We start from the raw sequence: 24,014 nt of genomic DNA on the forward strand, positions 1-24,014 counted from the left end.
TACGGAATAAGGTGAAATACGAAAGAGAAATCTGAAATAGTAAAAACAAAACACAAACAAGTACTATTAGCTTTAAATATAGGTATCGCCGTTGCCTTTTCTCTAATACAATATGAACACTACATTAATATATTTAGAGTCATTCACAACATCACACAAAAAAATGGTCTATTTTTTATTTGACCCAATAAGATTTATGTATTTTGACGTGAAATTGCAAGATATCCCAAAAAATTTTGAATAAATTTCATGGATATGAATTACATACTTCCAAATAAATTCGACTAACTCGAATCAGTCTTTCTCTGATGTTGCTCTTAGGGTTTCTTCTCTTGTAGCAAGCTCTTTTCTTTTAGAATGACCTATGCAGCGGGATTCTCTTTCTCTTCTATCTATTGTGATTCGTTTCTGTCTCTAATGTCCACCAGAAATCTGCCATCATGTTGATATCCCATCTTCCTTGGTATCGATTCTCCACTTCACTTAGATCTTGCTGGAATCTTTCTCCTTGTTCTTCACTGTAGTCTCTAAGGTTTTGAGGAACGTAGTCAAGGTGAGAGTGTAGGAAGTGCAATTTAAGATTCATCGAGCAACCTATCTGAATCTCTTCAATCAAATTTTCGTAATCCCTTATCTTTTCTCATTTCCTAAAAAGTTCCGACAAATATTCTTAAAACTTTGTCATGCTGCTTTTTCAGTATCACTCATCCTTGTAATGAAATTTTCACTTTGACAAAGAGCACGAATTTGAGGATAGGAAAAATATCTTCTTCCAATTTCGCATCACTTATAGCTAGAAACTTCTTTTCTAAACATTGAATAGTCACCGTCCAGAGCGTTGACAAATTGTTTCTTGAAATCAAGCTTGATATGAAGAGTCTCTTTCTGAACGTAGCGATCTTTCCTATTACTGCTATCTTATAAACATAAGAGGCACGGAATATTTTGTGTAAACTGATTGCTGGCCCAGGATCATGGTTGAAATTTTTAGATTACCGCATACTTTCTATTGATGTTCCGAGTAGTTTATTCTCTTCAACACTATCTGCAAACTATTTTTTGCGATATTTTGCGATTTTTGCAAAATTTTGGGGCAATGAGGCTCAACAAATTTTCTCACTCTCATTAATATGATATTTTCAGCTATTTTATTGCGCTTTTGCAATATCTGTGAGTGGATACAGCTAATAGACATCAGACTCGAATTCAGCGTATGAAAATTCATAAGAAAATATATAAGAATACTTGATCAAGGTCAGAAAAAATTTTTTCAAAATATTTTGCGCTCACGTGATTTTTGATCAACTTCAGAACAGATTTTTTTGCTCCCACTAACATGATTTTCGGCGATTTTTCACAATTTTTTGCCAATTACTCAAAATTTTGGGGGTGTTTGAGCTAAACGGACTTCATATTCGGATTCAGTATGTCAAAATACGTAAAAGCAAAGGTACAGACCACTTTTCTTATGTGCTGGTATAATTAAAGTCTTTAGAATACCCAAAATAAGGTCTAGGTTTTTAAAGGTTCAGTTTACGAATTTTACATTTATCTTCCAAAAATGATGTAAAATCGTCCACATAGAGCAAATAATTGTCATGAAGGCATTCAGCTAGATAATAAAAATAACAAAAAGAAAAGTGGCTCTAGAATGGACCCTTGGGGAACCCTTGAAGATTGATGAAGTTTATCTGATTGGAAGCCACGGAAGATTTAAATAAAGATAATAGAACGGGGCATGCTACAGGATTTGAATACCACTGTGAGTGGAGATATAACCTAAAAAGCATATGTCACAGTAAGCATATTATGTCATATGATTTATAGGTTTTATATCAGCTATTCTCAAAACATGTAGTGTGAACGTAAAAGAAAAATAAGTCAATTAAATCAATCAGTTTTATTCACCAACAATGAGACAACTCGAAACAACGTATTATAATCAATAGCGCACAGAAAAATAGTAGACAAAAAGCATCAACAATATTAATAGGATTACGTTTCCACGATCTTGATTAGTTATCTAAGTCAAGATTTTAGTGGGATAAAGATGGATAAATGAAAGAACACTATATTTTAAATCATTGTCAACGTTTCGGTGTTATTTTACACCATCCTCACGTTGGCAATGATTTAAAATATAGTTTCTTTTGTTTATTGATCTTTATCCCACTAAAACCTTGACTTGGATTAATAGATAGGATTATTTATCTGTATCGTGATTCATATATGATGGAACTGAGCTAGAACTAGATCTCGAATTAACATAAGACCCAAATCTTTCATGACTTGATAACAGATCATTCTAAATCTTTAACACAATTATTATCATGAATATTATTTGTATCTGTGCCATCATTTATTATTTTTAGTTAAAACTTTATTTAAAAGTACAGAAACAAAAGACAATGAACGCGTATTAATAATAAACAGAATATTTTTTTTAATGAATAATTATTAAAAACTCAATTATTGTAAATAATTTGCCCGGTTGCCAACTAGATCTCGAATTAACATAAGACCCAAATCTTTCATGACTTGATAACAGATCATTCTAAATCTTTAACACAATTATTATCATGAATATTATTTGTATCTACGCCATAATTTATTATTATTACAATATTAAACATACTTAACAATGAAAATAGCAAATTCATCAGATACTGCTAGATTTTTTTTTGAATCGATGGTGTAATTCCAGCTCTTTCAAGAAACTGTAGACCATGCATTATTAGTAAGGTAAAAATGATTTTGAAATAATTTATAAATAAACTCTTAATGACAAGTTTAGAAGTCACGGTTGCTGGATAATTATTTATTAATGAAATAAATAATTTGCCGCTGTCCGCATCAAAGATTTTCCGTCAATCTCAAACATTTCGGTGCAATTTATTTCGATATATTTTATAGTTAGCAATGAGAAAACATAAAAGAAATGTATGTTATGCATCACCTTTATGTCAGAATGCATTTATAACCTATTCCTACAATCTGACATCATCCTGTATTCCATTCCTTTGTTAGTGCCAACAATTTAAATGGGAGAAATTGAGGTAACTTTTCTTGTTGAAAAATAATGCCTAGTTACTGAAAATGTGCAACGAATTTTAAGAATAAAGTATTTTAAATATACGTTCATAACAATAAACAAATATAAATGTTCGATAAGTATATCGGAAACGACGCACATATCCGGAAATTATTTGTTTCAAAGACCTATTTTTGTAAATTCGTGGAAGGTGGTTATAAATTTTTGCCGTTGTATATTTTTAATGCATTGGGTTTGCTTTAAAAAGGATGTCCTGGAAGTTTTATGAATGCAAAAATAAACATATAGAGCATGGGTGTCACCAAAGGGAATATATTGGGGTACTGAAAAAAATTGTATCTAACAAAAACCAATTACTACAAAGGTATTATAGACAAACAAAAATTAATTTACAAAAATTCCCAAGTGAATAGGTATACAGTTAACACCATACCCATATGCGCTTGCACAGTAATTCATAATTAATTATATAATATAAAATTAATCTGTCTAATTAGAACTAATAAAAGTACATATAGCCGAAATATTGAAATCATTGTATGAAATTTTTAAAGAAACTACATCCTGCTTTTTTCAAGTGGCCTCTTTTTAAAACGAAATTCATAAATATATGAATATTAATAGATATTAAATTATTTAAAAAATACAAACCCTTTTTTTACGAGCTCTATATTTTCACGCAATTTAATGTATATGTCTTCAAAATCAATATATTAACGTGAAAGATCCATATATTAATGTTACCATAAGAAATATCAGCCCATTAAATCAATCAGAAAATGTGTTTAAGAAAATATGATTACGCTACTGTGTATAATAAAATAGTTATATTTGTTTTGAATTATTAGAGCTGCCTTTTGATCATCTTACTTTATCCATGGAAAATTTCCTACCAATATTCTAATAATAATCTATTTAAAAAATATAAAATACTGAGTGATTTTGAAGGACTTTGATGCTGTGGTCTGCTTAAATCACCCTTCGCAGGCGTTTGCGCAGTGTGCAATATCCGAAATGCTTAGCCTAATAAAATGCATTGCTTATTAAAATGGAAAAAATCAAGTTTTTCGTTGAGATGGTCCAAATAACTTCATATTTTGACACAGGAACAAATACATAATATATTTTTATTTGAATACTATTTTTTTTATCATAATAGATACATTAAGGTGCCGTGTTTTATCGCTATAAGACCGTTCATTATAGTGCTAGTACTATAATAAAATTCATTGCAGTACTATACCGAAAAAAAAAAGAAAAATGCCTATTAACTTTTTATTAGCAGTTAATAAAGAAAAGTTACTTATTTGAGTTAACTCAAATTAGTTTGGCATCATATATTAGCGTTTAGTATCTACTAAATAGAATTTTGGAAGAAAATAAATGAATTACTTATAAATCAGAATATGTAGGTATGTCACAAACGCAATCTTAAAAGATAAACCAAATTTTTGGGGGTAATACCATAAGAACTCAGATTTAGCCAGATATTTTTATATTATATTTGTTTTCGAGTATTTACTATCGTGGCAATTTAGCCACAGCTGTTGCGACAAAATCACGAGAACGAAGCTCTAGTGCCTTTTTTGACAGTTGTACAGAAACAAAAGACAATGAACGCGTATTAATAATAAACAGAATATTTCTTTTAAATGAACACAGGCACACAAAAATCATGAACCAGAGGGTAGACCCCACTATTCTTATGTTTTTGGGGTCGCTGAAACCGAATATGGCCATAAAAAATTATTATTTCAATTGCCTTTTTACCGCTAGTACCCTCTTACCGCCCCCTGAAGGGGGTTGAATTTTAAACTTTTGTACAAAATTAAGATATATATGTTTTTTTAGGACGCTAAAAAAAACGAATTATGATTTCTGTCCTAATTATAACTGTGTTCGGTATCATTCTTTCTTTACAAAATATTCAAAATTGGTTGCAAATTGAGGATTGGCGTTTTATATTTTTAGGGATACAATTTTCAATTTCATTTACCTACTATTTGTTTTTCACACTTATTACCAAATCGAGACATGCCGATAAATTTTAGATTTTGACTTATAATATTTAACAGTTTTAAACTGACGGTATAGTCCAGACGGTTAGTCCAGGAGATGTTTGGCTTTTTGGCTATAAAATATCACTAGAAATGAACATTTTTCTATGCGCATAAAAAAAAACGTGGGCTTAACTTTTGGCGGCACAATATGTTTAAAAAAATCGAAAAATGTCTTATTCTTTTGCTTCCTATTTAATTATGTATCTTTTCAAGAGTTGATTTTAGGGGAAAATGGAAGAGGAAAAAAATGTTTGTAATTAAATTTTACAAAATATGACTAGTTACAAATCGAATGAATCTTGATTATTATTGTAAAAATTGAAATAATTACCAAAATTGGGGTTAAAAAACATTACATTTTAAGTTTTTTTTTGGGGTTTTTAAGTTGGGTATAGGACCTTCATACTTGGCTCAAGAAAAGTTCATGTTATGTAGAATCATCAAAATCGGTTTTATAGATTTTGTATAATAATTTTGCAATCTAGATTTTGAAAAAAAATTTGCAAATTTTCAAAATTTTTCACAGCAAAAACCAAGGCCCTTAGATACTTGAAAATTTAATCACATATAGAACGGCTCTCAAGCTTTCAAACGCTTTTTGAAAAATTCGAATCCGTCAATCAGGAGAGCTCTGGCGTTTGTTTAAACATTGGTCGAATTTTTGTACTATACTTTTGTATTTTTGTAAATAATGAGTTAATTTTTCATTTGCTTATATTTTGAACAGTAAATAATATTTGAATTATACTTCAATCACAAAAGAAATGATGATTAAATTAATAATTAATTAATTACTAATTTTCGACATATTTTGGAAATAATTGTTGTTTAAACAATTTTAGAATATTTAAATACATTTATTTTTGATCTTTGATAAACAATATTTATGTACACACCTTTAATACAATAAAAAAAATTAAAGTTGATAATTAAAGGAAGTTTAAAGATAAATAAATATCGGACTGTTGAAAGACCAATAATTATTAACGATAGGTATTTGAAAATACTCTAATTGTTTTTTTTTTTAAATCGCGAGACATCGATTTAAAAAAAATCATCAAAATCAGACCTCTAGAAGCTGATATTAAAAATTTTTAAGCGCGTCGCGGTTTTGAACTCGCCGATTCAATTTCGAGCAGGCCGAAGCGGCCGCGCTCTCTGCCTCCCCCACCACCACCACCCATACGATTTTCTTGAATTTCTCGCTTGCATAAATAACTTTACACGCGTTTTAAAGTAGGTTGCCAATGAAGAAAAGTATTGTAAACTTAGATATGGTAAGTACTCGGAATACCAAAGGTATTTTTCAAAAAATTAGCCCGGATGTCCCAGTACCTACATTTAGTGTAAATGACGGTTAACTTTGATCGGCTATAACTACGTAACTAATTGACCAATCGATCTGTTTTTTTTTTTACAGAAGCGTCTTTCCAATAACTTTTAAAACGTGCTTTAAAAAAAGTGAGTTGAAAACAGTTATTCTAATTGTTTATAAGTACAAAAATTCGACCAATGTTTAAACAAGCGCCAGAGCTCTCCTAATTAACGGATTCTAATTTTTCAAAAAGTGTTTGAAAGCCCTTCTATATGTGATTAAATTTTCAAGTATCTAAGGGCCTTGGTTTTTGCTGTGCAAAATTTTGTAAAATTTGCAATTTTTTATTTCAAAATCTGGATTGCAAAATTATTATGCAAAATCTATAGAACCGATTTTGATGAAATTTGGTGTGATGATTCTACATAACATGAAGTTTTCTTGAGCGAAGTATGAAGGTCCTATACCCAACTTAAAGACCCCAAAAAAAAATCCCTAGAAAGTAATGTTCTTTAATTTGTAACTAGTCATACTTATATTGTAAAATTTAATTACAAACATTTTTTTCCTCTTCCATTTTCGCCAAAAATCAACTCTTAAAAAGATACATAATTAAATAAGAAGAAAAATATGACATTTTTCGAATTTTTTTAACATATTGAGCCGCCAAAAGTTAAGCCCACGTTTTTTTATGCGCATAGAAACATTTTCATTTCTAGTGATATTTGAAAGCCAAAAAGCCAAAAATCTCCGTGGATATATGATTCACCCAAACCAAATCAGATACCGCCTAGTCTAGTATACGTTTAAGAAATAAAATAGCATAGCGTTGCTATAGTACTGTAATTTAACTGCTTTTTTAACCAGGACTTTTGCGTTCGTAAATGGGATTTTTTATATAGGTATGAGTGGAATTGTCAGTGTAATTTCATTCAAGGTGCCCACTAACACAAAAATTTAATTTCCGGATACTTTTTTTGCTGCTACGGTAATGTTTTAAAATAATACCATTTGATTGACTACAAACGAGAGTTGTGAAATTTTTAAATTTAAATATTTTGAGATGTTCCTTCTAAATAGGATCGTACTATATTATTCTCTTTATATTATGTTAATTATTGATAAAAATATTCTGCGTTTGCACTTATATATATATAATTTGCGGTTGCATACACGCAAAATGTAATCCCTCGCACTCCATATTATGTTTATTTACTGTTTCTTTCCGGAACAGGAAGTATGTCTAAACAACTTCCAGATAAAGGAAAACTGACTCACATTTTTACTCATATTCGAGTAGGTATCGGGGATTCTCAGTTGAATTCTAACAAACATTACTATTCAATTATTTAAATATGAGGAAACATAAATATTTAAGGTAATAGCCCAGGGCAATCAACCGTCTTAAATTAATAGACTATTAATAAATCGATTAGCGGATAGCTTTGTGCCTCTAATACTGCGATTATTCAAATGTTGGTATGATTCACGACACTGCGATGTGGCAGAAATGATCTTAGGTCACTTACACTCGTTCGATTCAATTTAGTTGTATTTTTGGCGGCAAATGCCGTTCTGAATATAGGGTGATCGTAAATTGATTTCCCACATTCTCAAGACGAATAGTAACTTAAAAATAAATTCAGGTATTTTTTAAAATAGACCTTTTTCCAATAATGGATATATACCACTTTAAATTGGAATGAATCATATCTGAAAAGTCTTTCGAGATAGTTTATACATATTGTAAATTTAGACTTGGTGCAACAGGATACTAATTTATGCAGTATTAAACATTTTATGAGTATCCGCATCAGATTATGAATAACTTTTTATTTTATAGAAATAATATTTCATTAACCAAAAAAGTACTTTTACTTTACTTTTACTTGTAAAGTTATAGAGGGTTCTTTTCAATATCTAATGTATGTTTATAAAATTTAAAAATAAATTTATAAAAAATTATTTCCGATGTGTGTAAAGCTTTAACTGACTGTTTAAAGGGTACGGTAAACATGGCTTTTTAATTTAAGTATTTTATTTTTCCTTGCTACTTTATAGGTGTTAAATCAACTTCAAATTCATTCTAAACATTTTCTTAAATTATGCTGAATAAATAATTTCCTCATTAATAATCTCATTAGATTACTCCATAAGGTTTTGGAATTAATATTTTTCCGTTAGGGAAAATTCAAACTTGCTAATATTGTTCATGTTGTTCATTATTAATAAATATAGTTAGTTAGCAGTTGAAAATATTTTACAACAGCCAATGTTACGGTAAGCATCCTTAGGCCCAAGAGTATTATACAAATATTGCACATAAAACAATTTTTTGATAGTATATATTAATTTATATCGTGGAAAACTGGAATTTCTTTGACGTCAAACCGTCCTTTTATCGTTTAGAAAATTGACAATTACTAGAACCAGTAATACGTTCAAGTTTGTGATTTAGTCACTTCAAGGAAACCACAGCTAGCGAAATTTGTCGGATTCTCTCTTTGATGTACAGCATAGGAATAATCCATTGATTGTTGCTTACAACATGTGTATCAATTTATTCTACATATAATTTGATTTAATTATTTATGACCAATGCAGCGAAGACATTTTTTTTTTAAAGGTAATTATCACTTTTCAAGACTGTAATATATTTTGAAACGTGGATATTTTTTACTCTTATTCAAAGGTCAATGAAAAATGAATGCAACCGTTTGAAATGTTTTTGGGAAAAATGATATAATCAGGCAAACAGATATTAATAAGAAAAGGAAGTTAATAAAAGTTCGGCGAATGACTTAGTTGGAAGAAATCTCGACAATAATTTCGAATAATAAAGATTACATACAATGCTTAAATGCTATAAAAACAATGATCATGGTTATACATTGAATACGTGACATGAATTTGAAAATTGTTTTTCAGTTCCCAGTTCGTGTAATTATTATAAAACAAGATAATTACGGTAAACATATCTTTTGCAGAGTTTATTCAAAGTTTCTTCTTAACTTTATGATCAGTCCAATTAATGCAGAGATTAATAAAAATTTTTAAATCATTCCTGACTATAATTATTATCGTGAAATATCGAATATGGATCGTAAATATACAGGGTGTTTCAGGATTAAGTCGACAAACTTTAAGGAGATATTCCTCATAAAAAAATAAGAAAAAAATCAAGTATATATATTTTTTTAGAGACGCTTCATTTTCGAAATACAGGGTGTAACTAAATAAGTGTAAAACATTTAAGGGGGTGATTCCTCATCGAAAAAAAGATAGGATCTTTCATATAAAGAAACTTCATTGGAGCATCCCTTGTTAAGATACAGCCCCTTAAAGGGGGTACATAAAATTTGTTTAACAATTTTTTTCACAAGCACTAAACAAGTTACAATATTGAAATTAACCTGACATTTTCTACTACCAAAAAGACACTTAGCCAGTAATTTATTTGGTTTACCCCATGGTTGTAAGGGGTGGAAAACGCAACCCCTAAAATTTATTTCCAACGTAACTTTTTGTCTTATTATTTGTTTACCATTTAAAAATTTATTTCCGATAGCCTGTTTCATTCTAAAAAAAAATGTCTCTTGAATTTTTTGCCCAAAATAAACCAGTTCGCAGCAAAAAATTATTTTACGAACAAGATACATATCGCCATAAAACGAAAATACGAAACTAATTTATCTAGTAGGCCGCTATTAGCGATACTGACAATTAAATTGGAATCAAGCTGTCAGTTTGTAAATTTTTGAAATTGAAGTAATACTAATTGTGTATTGTTGTTCTGTTCTTAATTTGTTACTTTAATAATTCACTTGTTATTAAAATGGCATACACAAATGAGGAAATGGCTGATATGCATTACGTTTACGGTCTGTCGCAGGGGAATGGGTTAGAAGCTTCTACAAGATATGCTGAAATGTATCCTCAACGGCAGCATCCTTCACATAGAATATTTGCCCGACTTCATCAACGATTACGTGAATATGGTTCATTCAACAAAAGAACGCAGGATTGTGGTCGCCATCGAGAAGTAAGAACACCACAGCTTGAGGCAGCAGTACTTAATTTGATAGAAGAACAACCTACTACCAGTACTAGAAAGATTGCTTTCCAGCTAAATGTTGATCATATGACGGTATTTCGAATTTTAAAGGAACATCTCTTATACCCTTACCATCTGCAACGAGTACAGGCACTGTTACCGCGAGACTTTCCGAACCGTCTTGAATTTTGCAATTGGATGCTGGAAATGATTAGAAGAAATCGTGACTTTCTGAAGACGATCGAATTCACAGACGAATGTAGTTTTTCTCGGGACAAGATTATTAATTTTCATAATTACCACATATGGGCTGATGAAAACCCTCACGCTATTGTCGAAACTAACCATCAAGAACAGTTTTCTCTTAACGTGTGGGTCGGAGTTATTGGGGATTATTTAATTGGGCCTCATTTTCTACCTCCTCGATTAAATGGTGAGGCATACGTTCAATTTTTAAGAAAAGTGCATCCCCCCGTACTGCTGGAGGAAGTTCCTTTGGGCGTCAGAAGGGATATGGTTTTTATGCATGATGGGGCTCCCGCCCATTTTAGTCAAGTAGCACGTCAGCATTTAACTGAAACATATGCAAATCAGTGGATAGGTCGAGGAGGACCACAGAATTGGCCCGCTCGATCCCCGGATCTCAATCCTCTGGATTTGTCTACTTGGGGCCATTTGCAGCATTTGGTTTATCGTACTCCTGTTCGCGATGCAGAGGACTTAAGAAACCGCATTATCGATGCGTGCAGGGTAATTAGATAGACTCCAGGAATGTTTGAGCGAATACGTGGCTCAATGCGCCGACGTCTAGACGCATGCGTAATGTCTGAAGGTGGCAGAGTTATGGGGACTCAGACTCATTAAATTATAAAAAAAATGAATACGGCCCTACTGAAAATAAAAAATGATGCTGTTTTTAGATAGAACGGTTTGTTATTGACAAAAAGTGTACATTCACTTTTTTTCCTAACTTTTATAGTTTCTTGGCAAAATTTATTTTTCGGAAGGGTGCTTCTGGATTCGGTCGATAAACTTTAAAATGAACCACAACAAAAATTTTCGAGTAGGCTGCTGTCAAGCAATGTTAATTTGACGTTTTAAATGTTATTTTGCGAATTGTTGCATAAATTATCCATTAGGATAAAGCGTTCAAACTAATAATAAAAATAAGTTTAATAACAATGAATATGCTGATATGGTCTTTGTATATTGTTTTTGTGGAAATGCCATGGCGCGGCGGCTTGCCGAGAATATGCAGTAAGATTTCCTCATCGCAGACTACCACCAAAGGAAACATTTTCAACGACATTCAGTCGTCTCACAATCAGACAAACTGGGTATTTCGGTATTCCAACTTATTCTGATGGACATTTTGACCCACTTCAGGACGAAGTAAGATAGAATACTATTTTAAACCATTTCGATGAAAATCCATCCACGATCTGCTAGGTATTTCGTCAAGTTCCATTTGGAGGATTCTTCGGACTGCTGATGGACGCCATACGTACCACATTCAGCGTGTGCAACATTTATTGCTTCAGGACATACGATGCAGGCGCGTGTTTTGTGACTAGATGTTAAACCAAGCAGAGATTGATGATCAGTTTACGCAAAAGGTAATGTGGAGAGATGGGACAACATTTACTCGAAGGGAAATTTTAAACCAAAGGAACAACCATATTTGGTCCTACGAGAATCCACAGGCGGTAAGGGAACATAATTTTCAGCATGAATTCCAATGTAACGTATGGTTGGGTGTGTGGGACAACACTATAGTTGGTCCCTACTTCCTTCCGCATCGGTTAAATGCTGACACGTTTACCGAGTTCCTTGAAAATGGTTTTCAAGATCTGTTAGAAGATGTTCCGCTTAATACTCGAATGAACAGTTGGTTTCAACTAGATGGTTGTCCTGCCCATTTTGGTAGAGGTCCTAGGGAGTGGTTAAATATTAATTATCCCAGGAGATGAATTGGTTGTGGAGGACCTGCAGCGTAGCCCGCACGTTCACCGGACTTAACACCGATGGATTATTTCGTTTGGGGTGCTATTAAACAAAAAGTCTACGAGGTGCCAGTTGATACCCTAGAAGATCTAAGACAGCGAATAGTCCAAGGGTGTCGAGAATTAACTCCAATTCAGTGTCGATCGGCCACTACCTCCATAATTAGAAGATGTCGTGCTTGTCTACAGTCTGGAGGCGCCCATTTTGAACAAAATATTTTTCAAATCATTTCGTTTTTGATTCACTTTTCGCTTTGTCTAGATATAATATTAATTGGTAATTTTTTGGTTGTTTCAATTTACAAATAAATTTTCATGTATTGTTTGCCATCTTATTTTATTTAAAAGTACACACCATAAGTAAATATTTGTGACTTCAAACCGCCCGAAAAAATTTAGGAGTATTGCAAGGGTTGTTACGTTGTCGCATTACGACATAGTCACATTAGATGTTAGGTATTTAAATATTTCTATTGTTTTCATCATCATTTTTTTTTCTAAAAAACACATCGTATATCTCAAAAACAAAGCATCTCCTAAATAATTTTAATACTATTGGTTAAACCCACGGAAAGGGGAGACAAAAAAGCTTATTTGCATCCTTCCGAAAAATCAATTTTGCCATGAAACTATAAGAGTTAGGAAAAAAGTGAATGTACACTTTTTGTCAATAACAAACTATTTAAAAACAGCATCATTTTTTATTTTCAGTAGGGCCGTATTAATTTTTTTTTATAATTTAACGAGTCTGAGTCCCCATAACTTCGCCACTGGTTGCTTGCGGGACTTCTACTTCTATGGAAAAATGGTATCTTATAAGAAAATGTGTCATGCCAAATTTGGCTTAAATAGCCTTCTTCATTTAGAAGTATTTAAAAAATTCGAAATTTTTTAAAAATCTATATTTCGAAAATGAAGCGTCTCTGGAAAAAAATTTATACTTGATTTTTTTCTTACTTTTTTATGAGGAATATCTCCTTAATGTTTTTGGACTTAATCCTGAAACACCCTGTATAACCACAGTTTCCTTGATATTGTGTGAGTGAAAAGATATATTATCAAAAACTGTAGGTGTTAACGTCAGAGGACAACGAAAACCAAAATTTTCTAGGAATAACTAGAATTTATGGGTAAAACAGTAGGTATATCACCTGTCTAATATGGGACAAATTGATGATTATACAGGGGTAACTAAAAATGGTCCTTCAAATTTTAAAAATGAATTATATGTTACAAATTAACAGAAAAGGATCAGGAAATGTTTCGATTTCAATATACGAGAGAGAGAGAGGGGGGTGGGGGACGGTGTTAAAGTTAAAAAATAAATCGGAAAGTGGACAAAAACAATATTTAAACCTAAGATTTGCCATAGTACATTTGTGAAATATATGGAAATGCCGTATTGTGTGACTGGTGCATATCGCTACAACTGAAAATATTCACCAAATCTATACCAATGGCACACCAACAACATGTTCGTGACACCTTCTGCAACAACCACCTCAGTAGGGTTTATCTCCTAATTTCTCTACATTCGTTAAAAATGGCATTATAGTAGAATGAAAAGCAAGAAACGGAAGAGGAAAGATGATTGTATTTGACTTAAAATATCATCTTGATACGTATGCCACTCTAAGGGCTGTTAGTCATCGAAATTATTTATTTTCAGAAACTGTCACCAAGTCAACATTTTCCCTAAATTTTCAGTTGACAAAGTGATAACCATGGTTCAGTCAAGTCTGTTATTGATTTTATGAGCGTTGCCGTGGAAAATAAGATATTTTTAATGTTTATATTCATTTGTTTCTTTCTGAGCCTCCAAAAATAAGGATCATAATATATACTTTTTCCTTGAGTATTATTTATTTTTTTTAATAATTGCGGCAAGTTTGCAGAAAAATAATTGAGATATCCTGTTTCGCACTGTTAATGTACTTCTTTTGAAACTACTCTGCTTTCTCCTCCGTGCACCAACACAAGCAAAACATGGAAAAAAGTTTATTTATGCAAATAGTTCGCTGGTAGTTTTTAACAAGGTTTCTCAATTTTTAATTCTAGCAATTTCACGGTTGAAATTAACAAGCCTATCTACGCCTATACTTACAGCTAACTAAACCTTAACCACGCTATAATTTTATATATTATAAAACAGATGTCTGTCGAAATTCAATGAGCATTTGCTTAAATGTGTTACACATTTTAGCATAGAAAGCTGTTCTGATATTTATTGAGATGTGGACGATGATGCATGATAAATTTGCTATGTGCAGGGTAAACAAATTGCTTATTAAAATTCTCAGAGTACTTAGAAAAAAATTAAAAGAGTGATTTTATGATTACATGGAACTGCAATTTTGAAATAAAAATTAGATAAGAAAGTGTAATATTTGTAAACGCCTGTCCCCACACCCTCTGCCGCAACAATTCGCTTCGAAATCAGGTAAAAAACCTATAAGTAATGTTTTTGTGTAAGTTAACATACCTAAAGTAAACAGGATGTACCATTATGTATAATATACAAAAATCTGATACAATTTTAAACACGACACGCCCTCGATTCCGCACTACGAAATTTTGGAAAACCCACTGTGACGAACTTATTAAACAATAGTAAATATAACCTGTAAGACAAGTTACGATTATTTTATTTACGTCTTATTATTTTTCATCAATGAAATGGAGATAATTTATCCAATACATTTTTTTAATGGTTTCAAAATAAACATTAATAGTTTTACTATCCCCAGATAAGTAAACTACAACAGTTATTAAATTTTATGTGTTTTACGTTTACACTGCAAACATACTTATCTTCCATAGGTGTATGAATTTGTCATTTGTTTATTCAGTACCTACCAGAAGGATTCTACGATACAAGTAAACAATCCATAAAAATTTACACGGAAACCAGGACGAAATTATTCAGCTGGACATAATGGTCTTGCATTTGCAGCAAATTGCATTAAAGGTGATGCATTTCGTCACGTTTCTTGCATTTGGAAAACCAAATACTGCAGCATTGTTTTATTATTCCTCAGATATTGAATAATTTGTGGAAAACAACAGTAAGAAAATATGGAAAACTCATTCTACTTTTATTGTTTTAATGTAACACCACACCTGTTCGTATAAAATATTCCGTGACATTTGTCTGGTCATTATTCATTTCTAAGAAAATAGTTTCACTGCAAAAGATAGAAATTGACTGTAAAGGAAGTGACAATAAATTATAGCTAGTCGTGATTTTATCGAGATAAGGGATGTTTGCTCAAAATTGTTATGATCGAAATTGGATGAAAAGGAAGACAAAGTAAGATCATTGACTAGCTTCCATAAATGATTCTTTACGGTACTAGCCCAGTAAAGTACACTAATATATTTAAGAGAATGACAAACAAAAAAAAACAAGCATGCATGTCTGTAATGAGTTGCATTTCAAGAATTTATTTCAATTTAGCTAAGTATTGACACCTTAATTTATATTTATTTACTTATATTGTATCCATACTTAAAAAAAGTTTATTTTAAAGATATTTACAATAATACAGAATTAATAAAATAAAAATACATACATTCTTATACATTACAATAATTTTGTAATATACAGGGTGGTCCAGATTTTAATAGACAAACTTCGAGAAAATACCAAACAACAAAAATTAACATCACTTTGCTCTATGAACATAGGCTCAGAAAGTCACCGTTTATGAGGTACAGGGCGTTAAAATTATCAAAAATAAAACAATTTTTTTAAATATCTGGAATACCACTTCATCAAATTTATCCAAATTTGGGTGGCCAAATTTTAATAGACAAACTTCGGGAAAGTATTAATCAACAAAAATTAATATCACGTTGCTCTGTCAACATAGGCGCAGAAAGCCACCGTTTATGAGATACAGGGCGTTGAAATTATCAAAAATAAAACAATTTTTTTAAATAACTGGAAAACCGGTTCATCAATTTTATCTAAATTTGATACACATTTTTCACTATCATAGCGAACATGTCGAGCTCAACTTTCAAGTAACACGAACAACAAGAAGTAAATTAACCGTTCGAAGTGTCCATCTCCAAACTCAATGCACTTTTTGCATCTTTTGGTGATAGAATTCGCAGCAGCTCTGATTAAAACTGGATTTTGCTTCAAATTAGTGCAGGCCTCATTTATCCTTTGCACTAGCTGGTCTCTATTTGCTATAGGAACGGAATAAACGTCATTTTTAGGTTACCCCCAAATAAAATAATCTAAAATATTTAGATCAGGTGATCTACGTGGCCAAGATATGGGGCCATTCCGACCAATCCATCTGTTTTGGTAGTTGTTTGTCAGTCATTCACGAACTACCTGGCCAGAATATGCTGGCGCTCCGTCCATTTGAAACCAGGTCCCGATTCGTTGGTCCGAAGGTATGTCCTCCATTAGCTGGAAGAGTCTATTGTCCAAAAAATTTAAAATCAGATCGGAATTTAGTCTAGGTGGCAAGATGTTTACTTAGATAATATGTTTCATAACTCGTAAATCATTCACTTTTCGGGAAAAATAAAAGAATGTTTTTCCATCCGGAATGATTCAGATCGTTATAAAATGTATTCATATTATAGTTCTTCCGATGTCAGTGAAATCTCACCAAAAAAGGCGGCACATGTAAAAACAAAAAAGAAGTAGGACACAAATATCCAATGCAGGTATCGTCGGTCGGCGTAGTGTCTCACTTCAAGATACTTACTGGCAAAATGGCTGGTCTCGCAGCTGGTCAGTTTCAATTCATATCGGAAGAACTTTTTTTATATGTATACCAATTAATTCAGTGGAGTAGAAGTTTTACATTAAATAAGGAAACGATATCCTTGTTTCTCCGCCACTGGTTTTTGAATTTCGACTATATGCATACAGAACTAGGAGAATTATTTTAAAAAAATGTGTACTAAATTTGGATAAATTGGATGAAGTGGTTTTCCAGATATATAAAAAAATTGTTTTATTTTTGTTAATTTCAACACCCTGTATCTCACAAACGGTGGCTTTTTGCGCCTATGTTCATAAAGCAAAGTGATGTTAATTTTGCTGTTTAGTACTTTCCCGAAGTTTGTCTATTAAAATTTGGACCACCCTGTATACAATATCATATCATACCAGGTGTGAAGTCAACTAGCAGTAGTGGCTTTTTAGAGACGGCAATACGACGTTAACTGAACAGCGGAGGCTTACCTCCGTTGTCCTTTGTAAGCGTTCGGAACAGGATTGCATTCTTCTTAAATTTAAACTGTCCAATGTTTAATTTTGTGGTTTTGTTTATTTTGGATTAACTTAATATGTGTAGCACCGATTGACTGCTGAAATGATTGAATAAGAGCAAAAAGAAGAAAAAGATACATTATTTCGTTTTTAATATTACCTGTTTTAATTTTTCTAAATGCGTCTCAATCTACACTATGTTGTGACAGTTGCATAGTTCAACTAAACTGCAGATTAGTAACATATCTGAGTAAAAATATTTTAATATTTAATAAATCACGTAAAATAATATATTTTTTTGGAAACAATATGTATTTTTTAATATTTGGCGCTTTGGTCAGTAAAAAAATATAGTCACTTTAAAATAACACGTCACCGTCGCTAAACCATACAAAAGCAATATATTTTGCTACATTATTTTCTATGGTTTGTTTTTTAACAACTGATTTAAATAAATAAAATAGCAACGCTGATACTGCACTGATACATCTTACGACGCCAATTACGGGTGTCTTGATTTACGCTGTCCAAACCTAGTAATTTTATTTAAGCTTAGCTCACAGTTCCCTTTCTGTGACATTTTCTGGCTAAAGATAATCTCCAAATACGAAACATTATAAGTATATTACAAAGTATGTAACTGTGAATGTCGAATGCAGCAACAATAATATTTATGGTTCTATTGACCCTGAAATTACATATATTAAAATAATTTTGCTGATTCGTTTAGGTGGGGTCTCGTGCATCTCGGTGTGCTTTGAATTTTAATAAATTCAAAAAAGGCAGTACAGGATTCCTCTCATTCTCGATATGACAAATACCCTTAGCCTTTGTTTTTGGTGAAACAGTTCCACGTGTCGCATCCCGATGACAAAAGCGACTTCTTATTCAAATGGCTTTGTGGCTAATACAGCAAAATATAACAAATAAAACACATAGTAATCCAAAAGACCTACCCAAAAATCGTCCGAGGTATTATGTCCCGATGATTCAACAGAAAATCTAACAGGTGACAACGATGAGATTTACTTATCGATAAGTCGAACTTATAAACCGCAGAGCTTGGAGACTTTGCATACCGAATATAAATAAAGCGGTGTTTCTGCAAAAACAAATAAAAATAGGAAATACTCTTTATTCACCTTCCTGCACACACTCATCAATGTCGTTTAATCGGTATTGTGGATAGAGAATTAATCGGCAGATAACGATCTGCAGTAATGATCACCTTATTGTAACTAATTTGCAAGGTAATCGTTATGAATCACGTAAAACAATTGAGCTGCTGAAATGTTTGGAGTCCATATAAGAGACAATTCGGTGCTTCTTTTGTGGAGCTGCTCGGTTATAGTTTATTTCAAAATATTGTGGCTCTTTCATTGTTGACTGCATGACACACAATCAATTATTTATTGTGGCAGACTTAATTATATACTCGTTGAAAAAAACTATTAAACTATTTTCAAATTTTCCCGAAAAAGTGGTGCGAAAAACCTTCTCTTAAATGTATTTCTGACATACGATTCGAATAATTTTTTTTCGGAACAATATTAAATTCGTTGTGCTATTGCGGTAATTCAGTTGAAATCCATTTTTTTCGAAGCGATTTTTCGGAAAATTATTGATTTACAAGTTTTGCTGTGAAACTTAATTAATATCATCATAGTATAATTTAATAGTTTTCCCAATTTATAATTTTTTATACAGGTTGAAAGATTTAAATTTATTAAATTTCCATTTCAGTTTAAACATCTAGGAAGCATTGGAAATGCCTGAAGATGATGAAAAACTAGCCATTACTGATTAATAAATTCCCAATGCTTCCAATAATTTTTAAATCAAATAGAGTATTGATAAATATAAAACTGTAATTCTGTATAAAAAAATACTCTCCATTTTAAGCTGACGAGGAACTGAGGCCAGATTCTAATAAAACATTTTCCAGTGTGAATTTCTGAAAAATCGCTTTCCAAGAAATCATAACAGGCCATGAATTTTCAATTAAATCATCGTTATGATTAGCTCAACCAGTACCTATACTTTCATTCAAATTAGGCGGCACCAAAAAATATTTAGAGAGGTATTCTGATTCATAATGAGCTACATTGTATTTTAATAATTTCTATAATTAATTAAATTCTATTTACAAAAAGATATCTTTGATGCAGTAGTACACAGGGTGATCAAGGACTTATTCAAAAAAATTTTTGAATGTACAGGAGACTTTTACAAATACAATTTTGTAAAAAAAAAACAAAAGGCAATTCGAAAATGATTTGAAAATACACTTCTGTACGGCACTGGTTCCCTGTAAAACCTGACCTTGCCTAAGGCAGAGCCTGCAGTAGGCGACCGGCACGGCGACAATGTGCAATAAAAAATGAACGGACCAAAAATTGAAAGAATTTCTTCCCCAAGAATAAGGGGGAAGGTAATAGAATAATTTGACATACCTGATGTTACAACAACTGTTCAAAATTTTGTCCACTGACGTGTAAACACATTTGGGTCCGAATTACCCAGTTTGTACGAACTAATACAAATGTTATCTTGCTTTGCCATAACACAAATGCCTCACCATAACAGAAGTGTTGTCTTGCTTCATCATAAATTAAAACGATATCCATCAACTCCGTGTTGCTATACAAGTAAGCCATTTTTGACACTTGAAAAATTAACGTAAACACTCTCCCAATAACGAGAAAACTATCGGATTTCAATAATTGGAATCGACTGGGGTCATGTGGGCCACTGACGCTAGAAACTACAGTCACCTAGCGATGTAGAGGTTGAAAATACTAAACTTCAATAATTCTTTTCTCGGAAGCTATAAGAATTTTACAAAAATTATTTTTACGATATTGACTCAATTTTTCATTAAGCATCTATTCCCAAATTTTTTGGCGATGTGTTGGTGTAGATTAAAATATGTTTCATCCATATTTTACCACTTTCAGTAGTCTTCTTCTGCCATTTTTCACATTCATATGTTCATAAATCTTTTTAATAAAATATTTTTAGTTTTTTCAATGAATTTTACTATTTACAAATTTCTTTCTCCTTTAGAAGTTTTTTATGCTATTAAATAATCTTTAGGTATCTAGTAAATTGTTTTGGATTGGTTTTAATCCCAAGATATACGGGGTGTAACAGTACAAAGTGTTAAAAATGGAAGAACCTTTTTCTTGTATCAATGTAATAAATTTTTCCCATTATATCATCTGCCCTTGAAGTTCTCGTTTTTAATGTAACAGTTCTAAATACATGTATCATCTTTACATTTCTACTAGGTTGGTAAAAACTGTGTAAAAAGTCAAGAGATCATGATTATTTTCTTTCAAAATGAAATTTGCGTTACAAGAACGACAAACAAACTGTCACACACATTATATCTAGGATGTAGCAGATGTCTAACCCCACACAGAAGACATAGATTTGTCAGTTATAGTTCGTAATTTTCGTACAAAATATGGTCGGAGTAGTGATTTAACTTCATCAAGAGTGAATTGAAAAATTCAGGGAGACTGGATTAATTAGTGATCTTAAACACTCTGGCTGTCGTTCAACACAACACATCGAAGAAGTTCGTGAGAGTGTTGCTGAGAGTTCAGGAATATCAAATCGGCACCGTGGTCAAGAATTGGGCGTTTCGAGAAGCTCTTTCTTCAGCGTATTCTCACGAAAGATTTGCATGTTCATGCACGCTTACAAAGTTCAGTTGTCTCGAGAACTGAAGCCTACTGACGACGCAGAGCGAACGTTCGTTGGATGGATTATGGAACAAGTGGATGCTGATTTTCCCAACAAAATCAGTGATGGGGCTCATTTTCATCTTTGTGGCTTCGCTAATCGAAAATTGTCGCATCTGGGGTTCAAAAAATCCACAAGTGGTTGTTGAGAAACAAATACATCAACAACGTGTCTGGTGTGGATTTTGGGCTGGAGGCATCATCGGACCAATCTTCTTAAAAAATGCGGCTGGTTAGACAATGATATTTAATGGTGCTCGCTATCGCAACATGATAATCCAGTTTTTTGTGCCTAAATTCCAAGATATGGATGTAGGCGACATGTGCGACGGTGCAACATGCCATACAGCCCGTGAAACGGTTCAATTGCTGCATGACTCATTTCCTGGTCGTGTAATTTGCCGTTTTGGTGATCCGAATTGACCGCCCAGATCATGCGATTTAATGCCGTTGGACTTTTTCCTTCGATTTTTTTAAATTTTAAGGTTTATGCCAACAAACCCCCGACTACACACGTCCTGAAGGAGGAAATTGACCGCTGTATTAACGAAATTCAGCAGTATTTATGCAAAAATGTCATGGAAAATTTCAACAAAGCGGTGGAGGCCATTTACCCGATGTGCTATTCCATACATAACCCTATACTGTATTACTTTATGAATCAATAAAAAATTTACAATTTTTATTTTAAAACCTATGTTTTCTATTAAAATTACTTCTTGCGTGAATTTTGGAACACTGATTATATTAATATTTTTTATTGTATGAATGCAGTTGTTTTAACTTTATTTTTTACGATAATTTGAAAAAATTTTTGTTTTACTTTTGTTCGTTTATATGTCGAAGTTTGTTTTTTTTGTGTATTGTAGTTCCTTCCTTGATGTTGGCATAATAGCCGAATACTAGTAAGAAACAAAATAAAATAATTTTAAACTGAATTAAAAAGGACTCTATTATACCTTCAGATATTAAAGAACACTACTTGAAGTTAAAAAAAAATTGAATAGAGTAAAAGAATGCGAGAGCTAATAATAACATATATGTTTTTATTCACATATTATGCACAAAGTCTCATTTCAGACTTTATTTGTTCGAAAAAAGTATTCTTAAACCTTACACCTTGTATTTTATATACCTACGTTAAGGTGGCCATATCCCTGGCCGAGAAATAGTCAAATTTCTGGCGTTTTTAGGTACTGAAATCTTGAAAAGTAAAACATGTAGAACAAAAGTAAGCACAAAAACAAAATCCTTGGTGTTTTGTTTAAATTTACTCAAATAAAATAATAGCTAAAAACAAAGCGTTTGTAAAACATGCGTTTGCTGTTATCCTAACCCCACATTTTAAGAATTATTTTCACGTACTTATAAATAAAAGTAAACCATTTTATATAACTACTAAGCTTTTATATAAGTACTAAGCAAGTAAATGTTATAAGAATACTTGCATGTGGAGTTATATATAAAACAGTTAGTATTTTCGTAGATTTCAGTACCTAAAACCTTGATGGTTTGATCGTTCTTTGCACCTGTTTATTCGTTTTACTGCGGCGTCTTTGAAAATTCCCAGATGGCATGACATAACATTACTATTATTTAGATTAGAACCTAAGCTTTAGATTATTCAGTTATTAAATGTTTGAAATTATTTGTCTTTGTGGAAAACACTATTTAAAGAATATGGCGCCCTTAAAAGCGTTCAATTTTATGCTACATTAACGTTTACCTTTGAATTGACTGTTAGGCTTAGGTACCACATTGTTCTAAGAAGTCCTGGAATAAAAATGAAAGTTTCGGATTTGTCACAAAACTTTGTAATTATAGCCAGTTTTATACGAAATGAGAAGGCTTATTCCAAGATTATTTTTATATTGATCATGGCTATATAAAGGTATTATTACACATCAATAGTTTCCAAGAACAGCGTTATTAAATTTTGGTATAGTTTTATTAACCTTTTAGTAACAACCTAAACCATATGGGAAGTAAATAGCAGTCACACTAGTTGTAATTCAATGGCGATCCAAAACGTAATACTTCCGCGTTTCCGATGTTATATATCTGAACCAATGCAGTGGAACAGCATTGTTTGAATGCATGTCAGCTACTGCACATACCGACAAGTTTAAAGTTCAAAAATAAATAATTATGGTTAATTAAATATCATTTTATTTCCCGGGTAGCAATCAAGGATTCAAAACAAAACATTTTTTTAGATTAAATTTTATTACACGCATGATGCGTGTCCTAAGTTTTTGAAATGACAACGGTACATAACACATTGCAGTTGTAACAAGCTGTAAAAGGTATCTAATAATGCATTATTTTAAAACAATGTTTCTATTTGAAAAACGCGCATTATAACACAGGTCAACATTTAGTTTGAAAAAAACATCGAACTCTACCTAGGTATCCAGGGGTTTTCGCGGTTGCTGGTTCCGATGCCGAAGTCGGTTAAGCTTTATCACGTCAGGTTCAAGGTCATCTGAAGGTCAAACTCAGAAAAGGTGGCTGAAAGAATCTGAAAAAATTCATACGTAGG

General features: G+C 32.0%; 1 long non-coding RNA gene across 1 annotated transcript in view; it reads left to right on the forward strand.

Moving 5' to 3' along the window:
• The window catches only part of LOC108910867, a 31,164-nt gene that overhangs the window by 5,950 nt on the left and 1,200 nt on the right, over nucleotides 1-24,014 (forward strand). The gene's annotated exons all lie outside the window — the stretch shown is intronic.

The sequence above is a fragment of the Anoplophora glabripennis genome, unplaced genomic scaffold (assembly GCF_000390285.2).
Source record: "Anoplophora glabripennis isolate ALB-LARVAE unplaced genomic scaffold, Agla_2.0 scaffold24, whole genome shotgun sequence".
NCBI classification, from domain to species: Eukaryota; Metazoa; Arthropoda; class Insecta; order Coleoptera; family Cerambycidae; genus Anoplophora; species Anoplophora glabripennis.